The sequence below is a fragment of the Rhinopithecus bieti genome, unplaced genomic scaffold (genome assembly GCF_001698545.2).
Source record: "Rhinopithecus bieti isolate Rb0 unplaced genomic scaffold, ASM169854v2 scaffold_425, whole genome shotgun sequence".
Classification (NCBI taxonomy): Eukaryota; Metazoa; Chordata; class Mammalia; order Primates; family Cercopithecidae; genus Rhinopithecus; species Rhinopithecus bieti.
The window spans coordinates 5,047,795-5,063,955 of record NW_016803361.1 but is presented as its reverse complement, the minus strand read 5'-3'; the positions used below and the strand labels follow the sequence as shown (position 1 = coordinate 5,063,955).

The following is a 16,161-nucleotide window of genomic DNA, read 5'->3' as shown; positions in this document are numbered from 1 at the left end:
GGAGAGGAGATAATGCTGCCTACGTCATAATGTGGTTGTGGGCATTCAAGGATTTAAAACAGATCCATGGGCCAGGCACTGTGGCGCACACCTGTAATCCCAGCAGTTTGGGAGGCCGAGGTGGGCGGATCACTTGAGGTCAGGAGTTCCTGACCTCAAGTGATCAGCCTGGCCAACATGGTGAAACCCCATCGCTACTAAAACTGCAAAAATTAGCCAGGCATGGTGGAGCATACATGTAATCCCAGCTACTGGGGAGGCTGAGGCAGGAGAATCCGGGAGGCGGAGGTTGCAGTGAGCTGAGATCACACCACTGCACTCCAGCCTGAGCGACAGAATGAGACGTCATCTCAAAATAAATAAATATGTAGATAGATGGAAAGAGAGAGAAAGAAAGAAAAAAAACAGATCCATGGTCCCAGGTGGAATATCATCCAAGCTGATGTCTTGTTATCACTGCAGAAATATCGATGTGATAGACTACCACTGCTCGCTCCGAACCTTCTAGAGTTGCCTTTCTAAAGTCTGAATTATTCAGAATTCCGAAACACATCAGGCCCAAGAGGTTTAGGAAGGGATCATTCCACCGTATGTATAAAGAAAGCACTTAGCATAGCACCTGGCACATAGTAAGTGCTGTGTCAATGTTAACCATTTACTGTTGCTACTATTACTATATAAAGTGCATACCTCACCATCCGTAATCATCGTCATGGAAAAGCAAATGATAATCACAGTGAGATACCGTGACACACCTGCCTCAGTGACCACGATAAAAAGAGGGCACAGAGGAGCTGAGGTCAGAGAGTTCCACAGGAGGCCTGCTAGGGACTGGGGCCTTTTCCTTAAATGGATAGGGGGAGGGTTCTGAGCAGAGGAAGGACATGATCTGACCCATAGATTAATAGAAGCCCTCTGGCTGTGTGTGGCAGCAGGAGCCGGAGCCAGGAAATTGGGGCAGAAGCTCCTGCTGTGGTCCATGGTCCTGCCTGTGGGGTTGTGAGGGAGGGGCGAGCCCATTTACATCTGAAGGTGGAGCTGACAGTGAGTACTGATGGCCTGGATGTGGGGGTGAGAGAAACAGAGGGGGCTAGGATGACCCTGAGGTTTGGGCCTGGACACCAGGTGAGGAGTGAAGATGTTGCATTGAGGCACTCCAGGGTGGGGGTTTGCAGGGAGTGGCAAAAGGCCCTGTGAAGAATCAGAAATGCCGCTGTGAGTCTATTCAGTGCCAGGTGCCTGTCGGACAGCTGCGTGAGACGGCAAGGAGACAGTTGGATACACACACCTGAAGTTGAGAGAGGTCCAGGTGGCAGAAGGAAAAGTAGGGGTCCCCAGCACAGAGGTGTTGAAATCACCGGAAGAGCCGTGTGGATGGGGAGGAGCGAAGCTGTGCAGAGAGATGGCGAGGAATCAGCGAAGGACGCTAGGGGAGGGAGCGCCAGTGAGGAGGGAGGAGACCCAGAGAGTATGGACTCCTGCCGTGAGGCAGGAGGGCGACAAGGGCCTGAGGTGATTGCTGTGTCCAGTGATGGGAGGCACAAAAAAGGCTGGCGGGAGCAGGTTCTAGAGAGACGGGGCTTTGTTGTGTCCTGTGGAGGTGTGACTACACGTATCGTTTGTTGCTTTCTCTCTATTCAGGACACGCCCGGCACACAATAGCTGCACAATAAAAATGTGTTAAATTAATGTCTTCATGGACTAGGGGGAGATTAGAACCCAGAGGAGCCCTTGGAATTGGGGATCGCCACTGTGGAGTATGACAGAAGCGTATTCCGTGGACCTGGGCTCCTGTTCCCAGAGGATGATGGGGAAGGAGAATCAGAAATGTAACCCAGACATCTGGGCGCCCCCCCAGACCATTTACTGAGTGCCTGGTGCCACCGACAGGACTGACGTGGCGTCCCCATCTAGAGAATGAGAATAATAATAGTATTGACTCGGCCGGGCGCGGTGGCTCAAGCCTGTAATCCCAGCACTTTGGGAGGCCGAGACGGGCGGATCACGAGGTCAGGAGATCAAGACCATCCTGGCTAACATGGTGAAACCCCGTCTCTACTAAAATACAAAATCTAGCCGGGCGACCTGGCGGGCGCCTGTAGTCCCAGCTACTCAGGAGGCTGAGGCAGGAGAATGGCGTGAACCCAGGAGGCGGAGCTTGCAGTGAGCTGAGATCCGGCCACTGCACTCCAGCCTGGGCGACAGAGCGAGACTCCGTCTCAAAAAAAAAAAAAAAAAAAAAAAAAAAAAAGTATTGACTCATGGAGCTGTTGTTAGGAATCAATGAGTTAATGCTGTAAAACATCATCAGTGTTTGATAGACTTGAGCTGTTGTTACAAGTAAAATCCTACATTACCATTATTCTGGCTTCGTGGCCCTCACCATCTAGTGGGGGAGATAGTTATAAAATAATCAGGCCGGGCGTGGTGGCTCATGCCTGTAATCCCAGCATTTTGGGAAGCCAAGGTGGGCAGATCACTTGAGATCAGGAGTTCGAGACCAGCCTAGCCAACATGGTGAAACCGCATCTCTACAAAAAATACAAAAATCAGCCAGTGTGGTGGCCGGCGCCTGTAATCCCAGCTACTCAGGAGGCTGAGGCACCAGAATCACTTGAACCCGGGAGGCGGAGCTTGCAGTGAGCCAAGATCACGCCACCGCACTCCAGCCTGGGTGACAGAGTGAGACTCCGTCTCAAAAAAAAAGAGATATCAAATAATCAAAGAGCCACATAATTCAACGGTGGCAATGAAACTATAAAGAAAAAGTACACAGCCACTCGGGAGGCTAAGGTGGGAGGATCGCTTGAACCCAGGGGGTCGAGGCTGCAGTGAGCCATGATCACGCCACTGCACTCCAGCCTGGGTGACAGAGCGAGACCTTGTCTCAAAAAAAAAGAAAGAAAGAAAAAGTGCAGAGGGCCTTGAGAGAGAAGAACAGGCAGGAGGTGGGGGTCTTATTCCAGGCTGGGATGGGCGTGGGAGTGGCAGAGGGAGCTTTTCCGAAGAAGCGACCTGTGAGGCTAGACTGGGAGGATGAACAGGAATTTACCTAGGGTGGGCTGGAGACTGGGGCGTTTTGGCTGGGAGAATAGTCTGTGCGCAGGTCCTAGGGTGGGGAGGAGCTGGGTGTGTTGGAGGAGCAGAGTACAGGGAGGAAAACGTGGGTCAGCTGGTCTGGTGAGCCACGGTAAGAGATCTGAACTTTCTTCCCACAGGCCCTGGGAGCCACAGAAGGGTTTTCAGGGGAGAAGTGATAACAACTTCATTTAATTCTTTTTAAACTTCTGTGTGCACTTTCAAGGCTTGATGTCCTGACACCCTTCCTCCCCCAGGACAGTTTGTACCGCTCCAGGGTCAGGTCAGAGACTCCAGAGCCACCCCCACCACTGTGGCTCCTTGAAGCTTTGTGTTGTCATCTGGCCACTCAGTCAGCGGGGTTGAAAGGAGCTTTCTATAGAGGAGAAGGTGCCCTGGTTCTCAACTCATCAGCCCCTAGGAAAGAAGCAGCTTGCTGGTCCATCCCAGGCTGCTGGGAGGCCCGAGAAACAGGTCACAGCAGCCCCGCCTCCTCCTCCAGGCCTCCAGGCCCTTCCTCTCAGAAGGGACCCCCACCTGCTTCCGGCAAAGATGGCCTCATTTCCTCTCAGGCCCGGGGCTGCCAGCAGCCTGTCCCCCCTCCTCGTTTCCCTACTTCTTTTGAGTGGCCAGATGACAGCACAAAGCTTCAGGGAGCCTTGTGGGTCGGCGGCCGTGGCGTGGTGGTGGAGTCTATGACCTCATGCCAAGCAACGTGCTTCTCTCGGTTCCCTCTTCTGGGCCCTGCCCTGGAAAGAGACAGGGCAGCTGGGGAGGGGAGTTTCCAGATTACCTGTGTCTCCTGGGCAGGGCACAGGAAATGACTCCTTCATGGGCTGAGAGTTTTGGGAGGCCCTGTGCCGCAGCCCCCCAGCAAGAGCCCACATGAATCTGCCATCTCGCCTGCAGCCTGGGGACGGGGCTGGATTTTCGGGGTGTGGAGGGGCCCAGGTCCCCCGAGCAGCTCCTCGACCCCACAACCCGGCATCTCCTGTGCGTGAGTGGTGTCTGTCAGTTGCTGGGTAAGTAGAGGGCTTTGCTGTCCCTTCTGCTATACCCGTGGCTGCCTGCTCAGAGCAAGATGGCTCTGACCCTGCAGGAGGGGGGCTCTCTTTGAGAGCACTTGGGGGTGTCGTGTCTCAGAAAACCCACATGGCTTGTAGCTGTGGCTGCCTAGCCATCTGGGTGGCTGAGCAGCTCTTCCAGAGATCCCTAAATGGATGGGCTCCCCAGCCAGGTGTGGTCCCCACTGCTCAGTGTGTTATGGATATTGACCCACTTAGTCCTCCCAAAAACCCTGTGAGGCGGGCACTATGCAGTTTTACTCATGAGGAAACTGAGGCATGGATAAGTCGGGTTGTTTGCCCGAGCCACACCGGCAGGAAGTGGCACAATCAGGATTTGAACCCAGAGCATCCGGCTTCATAATCACTCTGCTATACTTCCTGCCAGCCTGCTCCCCCTCGCCCCAACACACACACACATGCATGCACGCACGCACACACTCACACTCCTACACATTCCTCTATCATATCACCTGGTTTATTTTCTTCATGGCACGTATCACAGTGGATTTGTGGACTTGGGTATTGCCTGTCTACACACTATAGTATAGCCTGGGAGCTCCTGTTTGACCATAGAAAATCTGTGTCTTGTGCATTGCCGTGTCCCTAGCATCTAGAACGGGACCTGGCCCAAAAGAGCTGCTCAATAAATATTTGTTGAATGAGTGAACTGACGTGGCCAGTGACACGATGTCTCACTGCGTAGGTTTGTGTTATTTTTCCCTCCTTCATCCTGGATCCCTCCTGCCACTCACTTTATAGTAGAGGCAGTCACAGGCGATCTGTGGGTAGAGAGATGATTGAACCCGGGCCGGGCTGACCCCAGAGTGCACACTCCTTTGGCCACCCCTGCCACACTGGTGCCTTTCCCTTGATGCCAGGTCTCCTCATGAGGGGCCTCGGACCATGTGTCATTTTAGAGACCCCAGCGGCAGTCCAGATCCCGAAGTCCGACCTTTGATTCAGGAACAGAGCAGCTGCAGGAGTGCCAGGCCGGGCTTTCTGGTCCTGTCTCTCATCCTCAACTCCAGTCAGCTGGGGATTAACCCCCTGCCGTCATCAGGAGAAATACAACACGGGAAACTGGCAGCAGCTCCACTGTGGTAAAGGATGTGAGGGAAGCAGTGACCCACCGCAGAGGGTTCCCTGAGCTCTCGCGCACAGAGAATTGTGTGTGTGCCTCTGGGTGGGCAGGGGACCTGCAGTTTGGGTGAACATTTCCCATACGCTGGGATGAATTGGCCCTTCCTGTTCATGCCTCTGATGCCCCATTTCCCTCCTACAGAGATGTTCTCTTGTTTAACAATCAAAAGATAGCAGGCTACTTTGTGGTTCTCAGTCAGGATGCTTTTTAGTTGCAAGTAACAACCCTGGCACCATCTGGCCAGTGGTTAAGACAAGTGATGTGTTCTAGAAGCCCAGGGATAGATGGGCACCAGGTGGGTAGGATCAGAAGCTCAAGCATGTCTGTCAGGGACTCAGGTTCTCAGCCTCCGAAGGCCTCTGTGTATGCCTCTTGGTTCCAGAATGGCTTCGAGTGCTAATCAGGGCCACTTGCCCTTGTCCACAGGCATCAGGAGAGAGAGAACACCCCCCACTGATGGTTATAAGTGGTTCCCCTCAGTTTACAGCTGGTCCAGCTGAGGTCACGTGCCCCTCAGTCAAGCCAATCGGGTTCCTAGAGGAATGCCACATCCTGATCACTCTTGATTAACTGGGTTCTGTTGTCTAGGAGCTGAAAAAAGCAGCAGCGGAAATTGAGTAGACAACCAAATGCCCACCAAGCTCGGTCCCTGACCAAGTCCCCTCCCTAAGTTAGCAAATCGTGTCACGCCCAACAGCTTTTGTGGCATTTGAGAACAAAGAAGTGTGGTTTTCTTTTGAAGAAGTTTAGTGACTTGTGTCCAGTTTCTGCCTCCTGCGTCATCCACCCTCAGTTAAAACCCAAAAATGGGGGCAAGCTGGGCATGGTGGCTCACGCCTGTAATCTCAACACTTTTGGAGGCTGTGCACGCCGATCACAAGGTCAAGAGATTGAGACCATCCTGGCCAACATGGTGAAACCACGTCTCTACCAAAAATACAAAAATTAGCCGGGCATGGTGGTGTGTGCCTGTAGTCCCAGCTTTTGGGAGGCTGAGGCAGGAGAATCCCTTGAACCCGAGAGGTGGAGGCTGCAGTGAGCTGAGAGTATACTACTACACTCCAGCCTGGGTGACAGAGCAAGACTCCATCTCAAAAAAAAAAAAAAAAAAAAAAGCCGGGGGGTGGGGAAGGTGGCAAGTGGAGTCAGGTTGCCAAAGACTACTTGTCTGCTGGTGGGAAGAAAAAAATGGATGTCGCCTCCCTTGTCACTGGGAGGGTTTTTGTTACTCTTTCCATCTTCATCCTCTATCTGTCCTTTCATTCCTTCCCCCAGTCTGAAATGTTTGTGGCATGTCTGTAGCTGTGCACACATCCTTGCAAAATATAAATGAGGTTTGAATAAGGAGCTTCTGGAAATGGTTTGGAGCTCCAAATCTCATTCTTTCGGTTTCTTCCGGTTTTCACCAAATAGCATGTGTTCGCCATCTAGCCACATTACTGTATGTGTGTCTAGTGTGTGGCGTCTGGCAACTGAACAGTTGTACGTGTTGTACATCCCCCACACCTCACGTGTCTGGTCCCCTAGTGTTGGGCATGCAGGTTGCCGCCAGCTCCACCCCACTTCAGACCGTGCTTCAGTGAGCATCTGCCTACCTTCGCCTTAGGAATTCATAGGGCTTACATCCAGGAATCAATTGCAGCCCGAGATGGGCTTTCTCTCTCCCCAGGGGTGGGATTACAGGCACCCGCCACAACACCCAGCTAATTTTTGTGCTTTTGGTAGAGATGGGGTTTTGCCCTGTTGGCCAGGCTGGTCTTGAACTCCTGAGCTCTCCATGAGGCTGCTCTGACCCACGCTCCCCCCAGAGAACAAGAGGGTCCAGCTTCCCTATTTACGTCTCACCACTTGCTGTTGTCCTGCTTCCCAATTTCACCAATCTGACGGGTGTCAAGTGGGATCTCTGGGGTTTTAATGCTCTGATGGTGAGTCTGGCTGAGTGCCTTTTCTTTTTTTTTTTTTTTTTTTTTTTTTTTTTTTTTTTTTGAGACGGAGTCCTTGCTCTGCCGCCCAGGCTGGAGTGCTGTGGGCAGATCTCAAGCTCCTGCAAGCTCCAGCCTCCCGGGTTCAAACGCCATTCTCCTGCCGTCAGCCTCCCGAGTAGCTGGGACTACAGGCGCGCCGCTCACCGAGGTCAGCCCGCTAATTTTTTGTATTTTTATTTTTAGTAGAGACGGGGTCACCGTGTAGCAGGATGGTCTCGATCTCCTGACCCTCGTGATCGCTCCGTCTCAGCTCCCAAAGTGCTGGGATTACAGGCTTGAGCCACCGCGCCCGGCCGGCTGAGTGCCTTTTCATGCCCCTGTTAGCCTAATTCAGGCTCTCCTTTCCAAGAGAGGCCCAGTCAGCACGCCTGGAAGGCAAATTCTGGAGCCGGTGGCCTGCATTTGAATCCTGACCCTGCCATTTAACCCAGCAAGTTAGTTCACCTCTCTGAGCCTCAGAGCTTCCATAAATATTAAAAATGGAAATGATAGTAGTATCTATATTGTAAGGTATTTTGAGGATTAAATGAGATAACATATGTAAAGCATTTAAGACAGTGGTGGCTGGGCGTGGTAGCTCATGCCAGTAATCCCAACACTTTGGGAGACCGAGGCAGGTGAATCACTTGACGTCATGAGTTCGAGACCAGCCTGGCCAACATGATGAAACCCTGTCTCCACTAAAAATGCAAAAATTAGCCCAGCATGGTGGCGCATGCCTGTAAATCCCAGCTACTCAGGAGGCTGAGGCAGGAGAATCACTTGAACCCAGGAGGCAAAGGTTGCAGTGAGCCAAGATCGCACCACTGCACTCCAGCCTGGGCGACAGAGTAAGACTGTCTCAACAATAACAACAAAAAAACAGTGCCTAACACATATGTGATCTGAAAGCATTAGCAATTATTATCACTATCACCATCATTATTATTGTTTTAAAGTTTCTAAACCTTCAAAGGTTGTATCCTTTCTTTCATTTTCAAGGCACATCAGAATGTCTGCCTGTGGAAGAATTTCTGGCTTCTCCTGGGTTGACCAAGAGACAGTATAGTCAAAGTTGTCTGAAGAGCAGGCTTGGAGCTACTCCTTTCTTTCACATTTGAGTCGAGTGCTGTATATTCATTTCCATGTATGTAGTTTTTAATTTTTGAAAGTATGATGCGTGGGCTGGGCATGGTGTCTCACGCCTGTAATCTCAGCACTTTGGGAGGCTGAGGCTGATGGATCATTTGAGGCCAGGAGTTCAAGACCGGCCTGGGCAACATGGTGAAACTGCGTCTCTACAAAAAATACAAAAATTAGCCTGGCGTGGTGGCATACGCTTGTAATCCCAGCTACTCTGGAGGCTGAGGCAGAAGAATCACTGGAATCTGGGAGGCAGAGGTTGCAGTGAGCCAAAATGGTGCCACTATACTCCAGCCTGGGTGACAGAGCTAGACTCTGTCTTAAAAAGAAAAGAAAATATATGTAAAGTGTTTAGAGCAGTGCCTGGCACATGGTAAATGCTATATTCATGTTTGTGGATATTACTACATTTATCAGAGTTTTCTCCTCTGGGTAGCACAGGTTTTTAATGTGATGTGATAAATATTTTTTCTTCACAGCTACCATTTGTCTCTTATGAATATCTGTAGACATGTTCTCACATGAGCATGTTAAATGTACCTTCTTTCTTTTTAATGGCTGCCTGTATCATATGGACATATTAAAATGTATTTACTGGTTCTTTAATGAGAGACTCTTAGGCTTCTTCTTTTCATCTTTCTCAAGTAGTGCTGCAGTGGAGAGCCTCGTCCAAGCAGCTCTGGGTGCTTGAACCAGTGTTTTCACTGGTGCTGGAATTGCTGGGTCCAGCGATATGCATGGTTTTGATGTAATGAACTGACAAGTTGCCCTCAAAGACGGTTCTGCCACTAGAACCTGGTGTACCCCCACCAACAAAATAGGGACCTGTTGGTTTTGATTTGTTTCTTAGTTTGGTTTGGTTTTTTTGTTTTTTTGTTTGTTTGTGTAACACAGGGTCTCTCTGTGGCCCAGGCTGGAGTGCAGTGGCACGATCTTAGCTCATTGCAGACTCGAACTCCTGAACTCAAGTGATCCTCCCACCTCAGCCTCCTGAGTAGCTGGGACCACAGGCATGCACCATCACACCTGCTAACTTTTTAATTTATTTGTAGAGACAGGGTCTTGCTATGTTGCCCAGGCTGGTCTTGAACCCCTGGCCTCAAGCAATGCTCCCGCCTTGGCCTCCCAAAATGCTGGGATCGCAGGTGTGAGCCACCACGCCCCACTTGACTTGTTTTAGTAATGGGAAATCTCAGGCATTTACAGGGGTAGAAAGAGCATATATTGCCTGCATGTACACAGTTGTCACCAGATTCTTTGGTGACTAACACATGGCCAGTCTTGTTTCATCCATTCCTCTGCCTTTGGATCATTTTGAAGCAAATCTCGAACATTATATCATTTCATTTGGGGGGGCTTTAAACTGCATGCCCACAGTGTGCCTGTACATTGTGGAAGAAAGGAGGACATTTCTATAAAATAATCCTGTGGTGCTTTTCATTTTCCAGGGTATGTCTTCTCCCTTGATTCTCAGGTGCCCCTAAGACATAGGCAAGGCAGGTATATCTGCTGGGAAAACAGAATCCACTCCAGGTATTTTAGGCGGAGGGAATTCAATATAGGGAATTTGGTTTAAAAAGTTGGGGAGGAGCAGAGAAACCAAAAAGCGGCAGAGACCAGTCCCTAGATGAGCAACCACAGCTGAAGGGTGCAAGGAGGAGGGCACCTTAGCAGAGCCCAGGGCATTGTTGGGCGTGGGCTTCCTCTGCCTGAGATGCTGTCCACAGTGGAGGGAGGACCACCTGGCTTCTCACCACCTCTTCCTTCCAGGCTTCTGCCACTGCCTCTGTTGGCTGAGCCTCACCAGAAGTCCTGGGAAATGTAGTTTCCTGTATTTCAGAACAGGCTGGGAAAAGGGCAGGCAATGGATCAGAGAGGGAACTCGGTCCCCATTTCATAGATGAGAAAGCCAGAGGGTCTAATGACCTGTCAGAGGCACCTCATTTAGTGACAGGCACCACCGCTGGCACTGAGGTAGGTCCCTTGGTTGCCAGGGTAACCTGTGGCAGCTTTTTGGGCATTGCCTGCCACCAGCCAGTCACTGCTGTCTGGGATGGGCCTACATGGTTCCGAGTTCCCCTCTGCCAGAGGAGCCCCCTCCAAGCTTCCCCCTCCCACACTCAGAGCGGACACTGCCTTTTGTCCCTGCTCATCGGACTGGGCTGTGCCCTGACCCTAAGGAAAGCCCTCCTGAGGACACCGTGCCAGAGAGTTCTGGGTGCTGGAGTATTCTCAGGGAGCCCCCGGCATGAGGTACCAGCATCCTGGGCCACACGAGAGCCAGGGGAATGTTGTGCCACTGAGAAGCCCAAGCTGGCATTGAGGGGGCAGCTCCGTGCTCAGCTGGCATCAGGCACCTGTGGGTGGGAGCTGTGCTTTGTGCCCTCCTGGAGCTGGTGGCTTCATGGAGGTGGGGGGAGCCCAGGGGAGAGGGTGGTGCCCAGATACACAAACAGGGAAGCTCAGCACCAACGTGAGAGTTTAAAGGACACAGAGAAGCCCAGTTAGTTACACAAGAAAGCCTCGGTCAGAAGCAATGCGATTGCTAAGGTGACCCGGGCCCTTCTTGTAAAGCAGACCTTGTTTCAAGTATTTCACACTTATTAACTGAGTTCATTCTCATAATAATCCTGTGAGGTAGGTACGGACTATTAACCCCAGAGAGTTAAGTACCTTGGCCAAGGCCACACATCTAGGGAGTGGCGCACCAGGAATCCATATACTAATAGTAGTAATAGCCACGGACACTGCCTGGTGGTCACCTATGCCAGGCTGCCCTCAGAGCTCTACGTATTAACTCATTTAATCTTCACAGTCACCCTATGAAGGAGGTACTTTTTTTTTTTTTTTGGAAATGGGGGTCTTGCTGTGTCACCCAGGCTGGAGTGTAGTGGTGCAGTCACAGCTCACTGCAGCTTCAAAGTCCTGGACTCAAGCAATCCTCCCACCTCAGCCTCCCAAGTAGCTGGAATCACAGGCGTGTGCCATCACACCCAGCTAATTTTTATTATTTTTCATTTTTTTATAGAGATAGGGTCTCACTTTCTTGCCCAGGCTGGTCTCGAACTCCTGGGCTCAGGTGATCTTCTCACTGTGGCCTCCCACAGTGCCGGGATTACAGGCGTGAGCCACCACGCCCAGCCTTCTTATTTCCATTTTGTGAGGTTGGTGCAAAAGTAATTGTGGTTTTTGCCATCAAAAGCAATGGCAAAAACTGCAATTACTTTTGCGCCAACCAAATACAGATGTGGCAACTGAGGCACAAAGAGATTTAAGGAACCTGTCCGAGGTCACACGGCAGAACTGAGTTCAAACCTAGGCAGCCTGAGTTCAGAATTTGTGCTCTTAACAGTGGCTCACGCCTGTAGTCCCAGCACTTTGGGAGGCTGAGGCGGGCAGATCACCTGAGGTTGGGAGTTTGAGACCAGCCTGACCAACATGGAGAAACCCCTTCTCTACTAAAAATACAAAACTAGCCAGGCGTGGTGGCACATGCCACAGGGAGGCCACTCCCATGCACAGTAGTTAGGAATTGGTTGGAAGTCCTCGGAGGTGATTGCCCTGTGAGTTATGGCTAGTTTGTGTTGAGAAATTGTCTTTTGAGGGCAAGTGTGGTGGCTCATGCCTGTAATCCTAGCACTTTGGGAGGCCAAGGCAGGCGGATCACTTGAGGTCAGGAGTTTGAGACTAGCCTGGCCAACGTGGTGAAACCCTGTCTCCACTAAAAATACAAAAATTAGTGGATGTGGTAGTGGGTGTCAGTAATCCCAGCTGCTCAGAAGGCAGAGGCAGGAGAATCGCTTGAACCTGATCTCAGCAGTGAGCTGAGATCACGCCACCGCACTCCAGCATGGGCGACAGAGTGACTCCATCTCAAAAAAAAGAGGAAATGGTCTTTGAATCCAACTTTAGGGGAAAAAAAAAATCATCCGTACTTGGTACATTCTCTTGGTCATGAGGAGAGGCCTTTGGAAGAGGAGCTTCACAGCTTCAGTGATGGTGATAAGTTTTGTTGGGCACTAACTGGACAGCATGCCCTCCCACACAGTCTCCTGTGAAGATGCCCCACTTTCTAGGGGCATCACACGACCTTCCTGGCCTGCGGTCGCTGCTCAGGCCATGGGGATGGCTGCGCTCCTGCGCTCCTGCCGTGAGTCCTTGGTGATAGCAGGTGAACGGTAAAGAGTCCATGTTCCCAGGAGCCCCTGCTGCTGGTGGAGGAATGGACAAGTAAGCGACTGAATAGAGAAGCACGTTGGAACAAGGTTTCTCCAAAGCTAGTGCTTGTAACTGATTCGGGGTGCTGCTGTGACGTGGTTAGGAATAGAGGCTCACACTCCAGCCTTGTCACGTCCTGACTCTGTGACCTTGGCCTGGTGACCTCCCCTGCTGGCCTTCAGTTTCCTTAGCTGTTAAATGAGGATCTGGTAAGACCTCTATCAGTCAAGATTGCAATCGGCCACGTATACCAAAAACCCAGTAAGCAGTGACTTCAGTAAGGCAACAGGTGGTCTCTTACACATGAGAAGAAAAGGAAGAGAGGGCAGCTGGGGGCAGCACCACTGTTGGGTGGGTGCAGGGATGGGGAGCATGCTCCTTCTGACTCCTCACCTTGCCGTCCCCAGCATGTCACTCTCAGCCTCATGCTCCCAAGATGACGGTTGCAGCCCCTGATGTGACATTTATGTTCCAGGTACAAGAGAAGGGTAGAAGAGGTGTGTCCCATTTATTAGGAAAACAATAGCTTCGCCAGAAGGTCCCATCCCCCACCCCCTGCAAACTTCCTTGTGCCTCTCACTGGCCATAATCAGACACATCCTTAGCCTTAGCTGCGTGGGAATCCAGGAAAGTACACTTTTTGGATTAGTATCTTGCCACCCCAACAAATGTGGGCCTCTCTTCAGGAATCAGAAGAGGATGGGTTTGGATTTGACAACCAGCAGTGGAGCCCGAGGTGCCCAGCCCTAGAGTAGCCCAGAGCAGGGGTGCGGGATTCTCCCACTGCGGGCCTGACTTCTGGTTCGTGATGTCCAGGAACGCCACTGCTTTGTGCCCTGTTTCTTCATCTGCCTGTTGAGAGTGATGCCCCCTGCTGAGGGACACTTGGGAGAAGCTTTAAAACCTGGCTGGGAAGGACTTTGAAATACATCCCACCCCATAGGACAGCTGAGGTTGGCTTTTGTTGGAAAGTTGTCAGGTTTTCTTCAAGTGGAGCCCAGCCGAACTAGACAATTGACTGTCACAGCCCAAACATACTGCCCTGAGACGACTCATTTATTCACCTCTCTCCTGCTTGAGTCTGAACAGCGTGGGGATTGAGAGTGGGAGTGATGGCTGCGGCTTTGCGGCCAGCATCTGGCACAGCGCCCAGCACCCACCAGGTACCTGACTGAGGATTGACTGCCTTGCTTCTGAGCACCTCTTGATCTGAGGAGCAGTCAGATCTTCCCCAGTCGGTCCCTTCTCTGCACCAGCACCACTCTTGTTCTGGGCTAGACCACTCTTGCTCCCACATAGGTGGCTACCTTGGCCTCCTGATGAGCCTCTCTACCCTTGGCCGGTCACGATCTCCATGACAGCCAGTCGGGTCACTGACCCCCTAAACTTGCCATGGAGATCAACTCCAGATTCCTGAACACAGTGGCATCCTTGCACCTGTTTTTCCTCCAGCCACCTCACCCACTCACAGCCCTTTCCATGGCCAGCTTCTCTTCCTTCAGGGCTTAAACACTACCCCTTCCATGCCATCTTCCTTGGCCACTCACTCTTGAGCACCCTGCTCCCATCCTTCGTCAGTTTACCCTTTCCTTGTCTTGCTTTAGACGGATTTGTGTGCTTGCTTAAGTGCATTTAATTAATGTTCATTTCCCCCTTTAGTCAGTGGACAGAGAAGGGGGCTATCTTGGTTACTGCTTTGTTACTTATCACATAGTAAGATCTCAGGAAATACCTAGTGAATGGAAGTAAATCAAATGAATGAAAACTTCTTTGGTTTTTGTTTCCCCCTGATTTTGAAAACATTCACTGAAAGTAATTTGAAAAAAATATGGAAAGGGGCCAGGCGTGGTGGCTCACACCTGCAATTCCAACACTTTGGGAGGCCAAGATGGGTGGATCCCTTGAGGTCAGGAGTTGGAGACCACCTGGAGCAACATAGCCAGACCTCCTCTCTACAAAAAATTTAAAAAATTAGTCAGGCATGGTGGTACACACCTGTATTCTCAGCTTCTGACACGGTGAGACCCTGTCGTTAAAAAATATATATGGGGACCGGGCACGGTGGCTCACACCTGTAATCCCAGCACTCTGGGAAGCCAAGGCGGTGGATCACTTGAGGTCAGGAGTTCAAGACCAGTCTGGCCAACATGGTGAAACCCCGTCTCTACTACAAATATAAAAATTAGCCAGGCATGCTAGTGGGCGCCTGTAATCCCAGCTACTCAGGAGGCTGAAGCAAGAGAATTGCTTGAACCCAGGAAGCGGAGGTTGCAGTGAGCTGAGATCCCACCACTGCACTCCAGCAAAACTCTGTCTCAAAATATATGTATATATACAAATATACATGCATATATATATATATATATGTTTATATATGGGAAGGTATAAAAAGCAAATTTTCAAAAACCACTAGTAGCCCTAGCATCAGATTATCAAGTCTTTCCCTTCTTTTTTCTGTGAATGCATCTGCATCGCCTATAGATGTTTACTGTCCTAGGGGTGTGCAATAATTTCTGTAATGGTACTCCGGCATTGGTCATTGAGGTTGGGCTTTTTTCCTGTTATAACGGATACTATGAATTTTTCTTCATCTCTAATTATTTATTTGGGTTAATTTACAGGGTAGCATTCCCGGTTCAGAGGGCGAGAACTTTTTTTTTTTTTTTTTTTGCGACAGAGTCTCGCTCTGTCACCCAGGCTGGAGTGCAGTGGCGCAATCTTGGCTCACTGCAAGCTCTGCCTCCCGGGTTCACGCCATTCTCCTGCCTCAGCCTCCCAAGTAGCTGGGACTACAGGCACCCGCCACCATGCCTGCCTAATTTTTTTTTGTATTTTTTACTAGAGACGGGGTTTTACCATGTTAGCCAGGATGGTCTCAGTCTCGTGACCTTGTGATATGCCCGCCTCAGCCTCCCAAAGTGCTGGGATTACAGGCGTGAGCCACCGCGCCCGGCCCAAGAACATTTTTAAAGCTATTGCCAAATTGCCCCTAGAAAGGGTCCACCAACTGGGAACATCAAAAAAGAAGGAAGTCTGTTGTACTGGGGAGTGGCCAGTTTCCTAGTGTCCTGGGCTCATCAGGCTCTTAGAGAGCCATTTTCCCGGTCTCCTGATGGCCTGGTGTCCCCTTCCAGCCTGCTGTCCTCTGCCTGGCCTGGGTTGAAGTCCTGGAGCAGAATGTTTGATTATGGTGTTGAGCAAACAGAACAGCAGGCCCTCGCCATCTGCCAGCTGGTCCCTTGGGCTTGAGAAGAGCTTCACACCCAGCGAGGGTCATAACTAGAGCCCTTCTAGAGCCTTCTGTGGCGCTGCTGAAGGACAGGGCTGGAGTGCTCATTCCTAACAGTCACCTGGCCGCACAACCCCCATTCCCACACGCCTCTCCCCACCGGGAAGGAAGACAGGTGTCCCCCGGCATGTCTCAGGTGGGTGGAGGTGCCTCCCCTCTGTCCCCAGCTATCACATATGGAGAGTTGTCCTGAAACGGCCTCTGTGAGGGTGCCCCGCTCTCCCTGACTCCCTCTGGGCTCAGAGGGAGTGCACATTCCCC

At 51.1% G+C, this 16,161-nt stretch overlaps 1 protein-coding gene and 1 pseudogene across 2 annotated transcripts in view; one reads left to right on the top strand and one right to left on the bottom strand.

Annotated features, from left to right (window-relative positions):
• SIPA1L3 (signal induced proliferation associated 1 like 3) overlaps positions 1-16,161 on the top strand; it is a 170,223-nt gene that overhangs the window by 14,652 nt on the left and 139,410 nt on the right. The gene's annotated exons all lie outside the window — the stretch shown is intronic.
• On the bottom strand, positions 185-2,706 carry LOC108535307 (UPF0764 protein C16orf89-like; annotated as a pseudogene).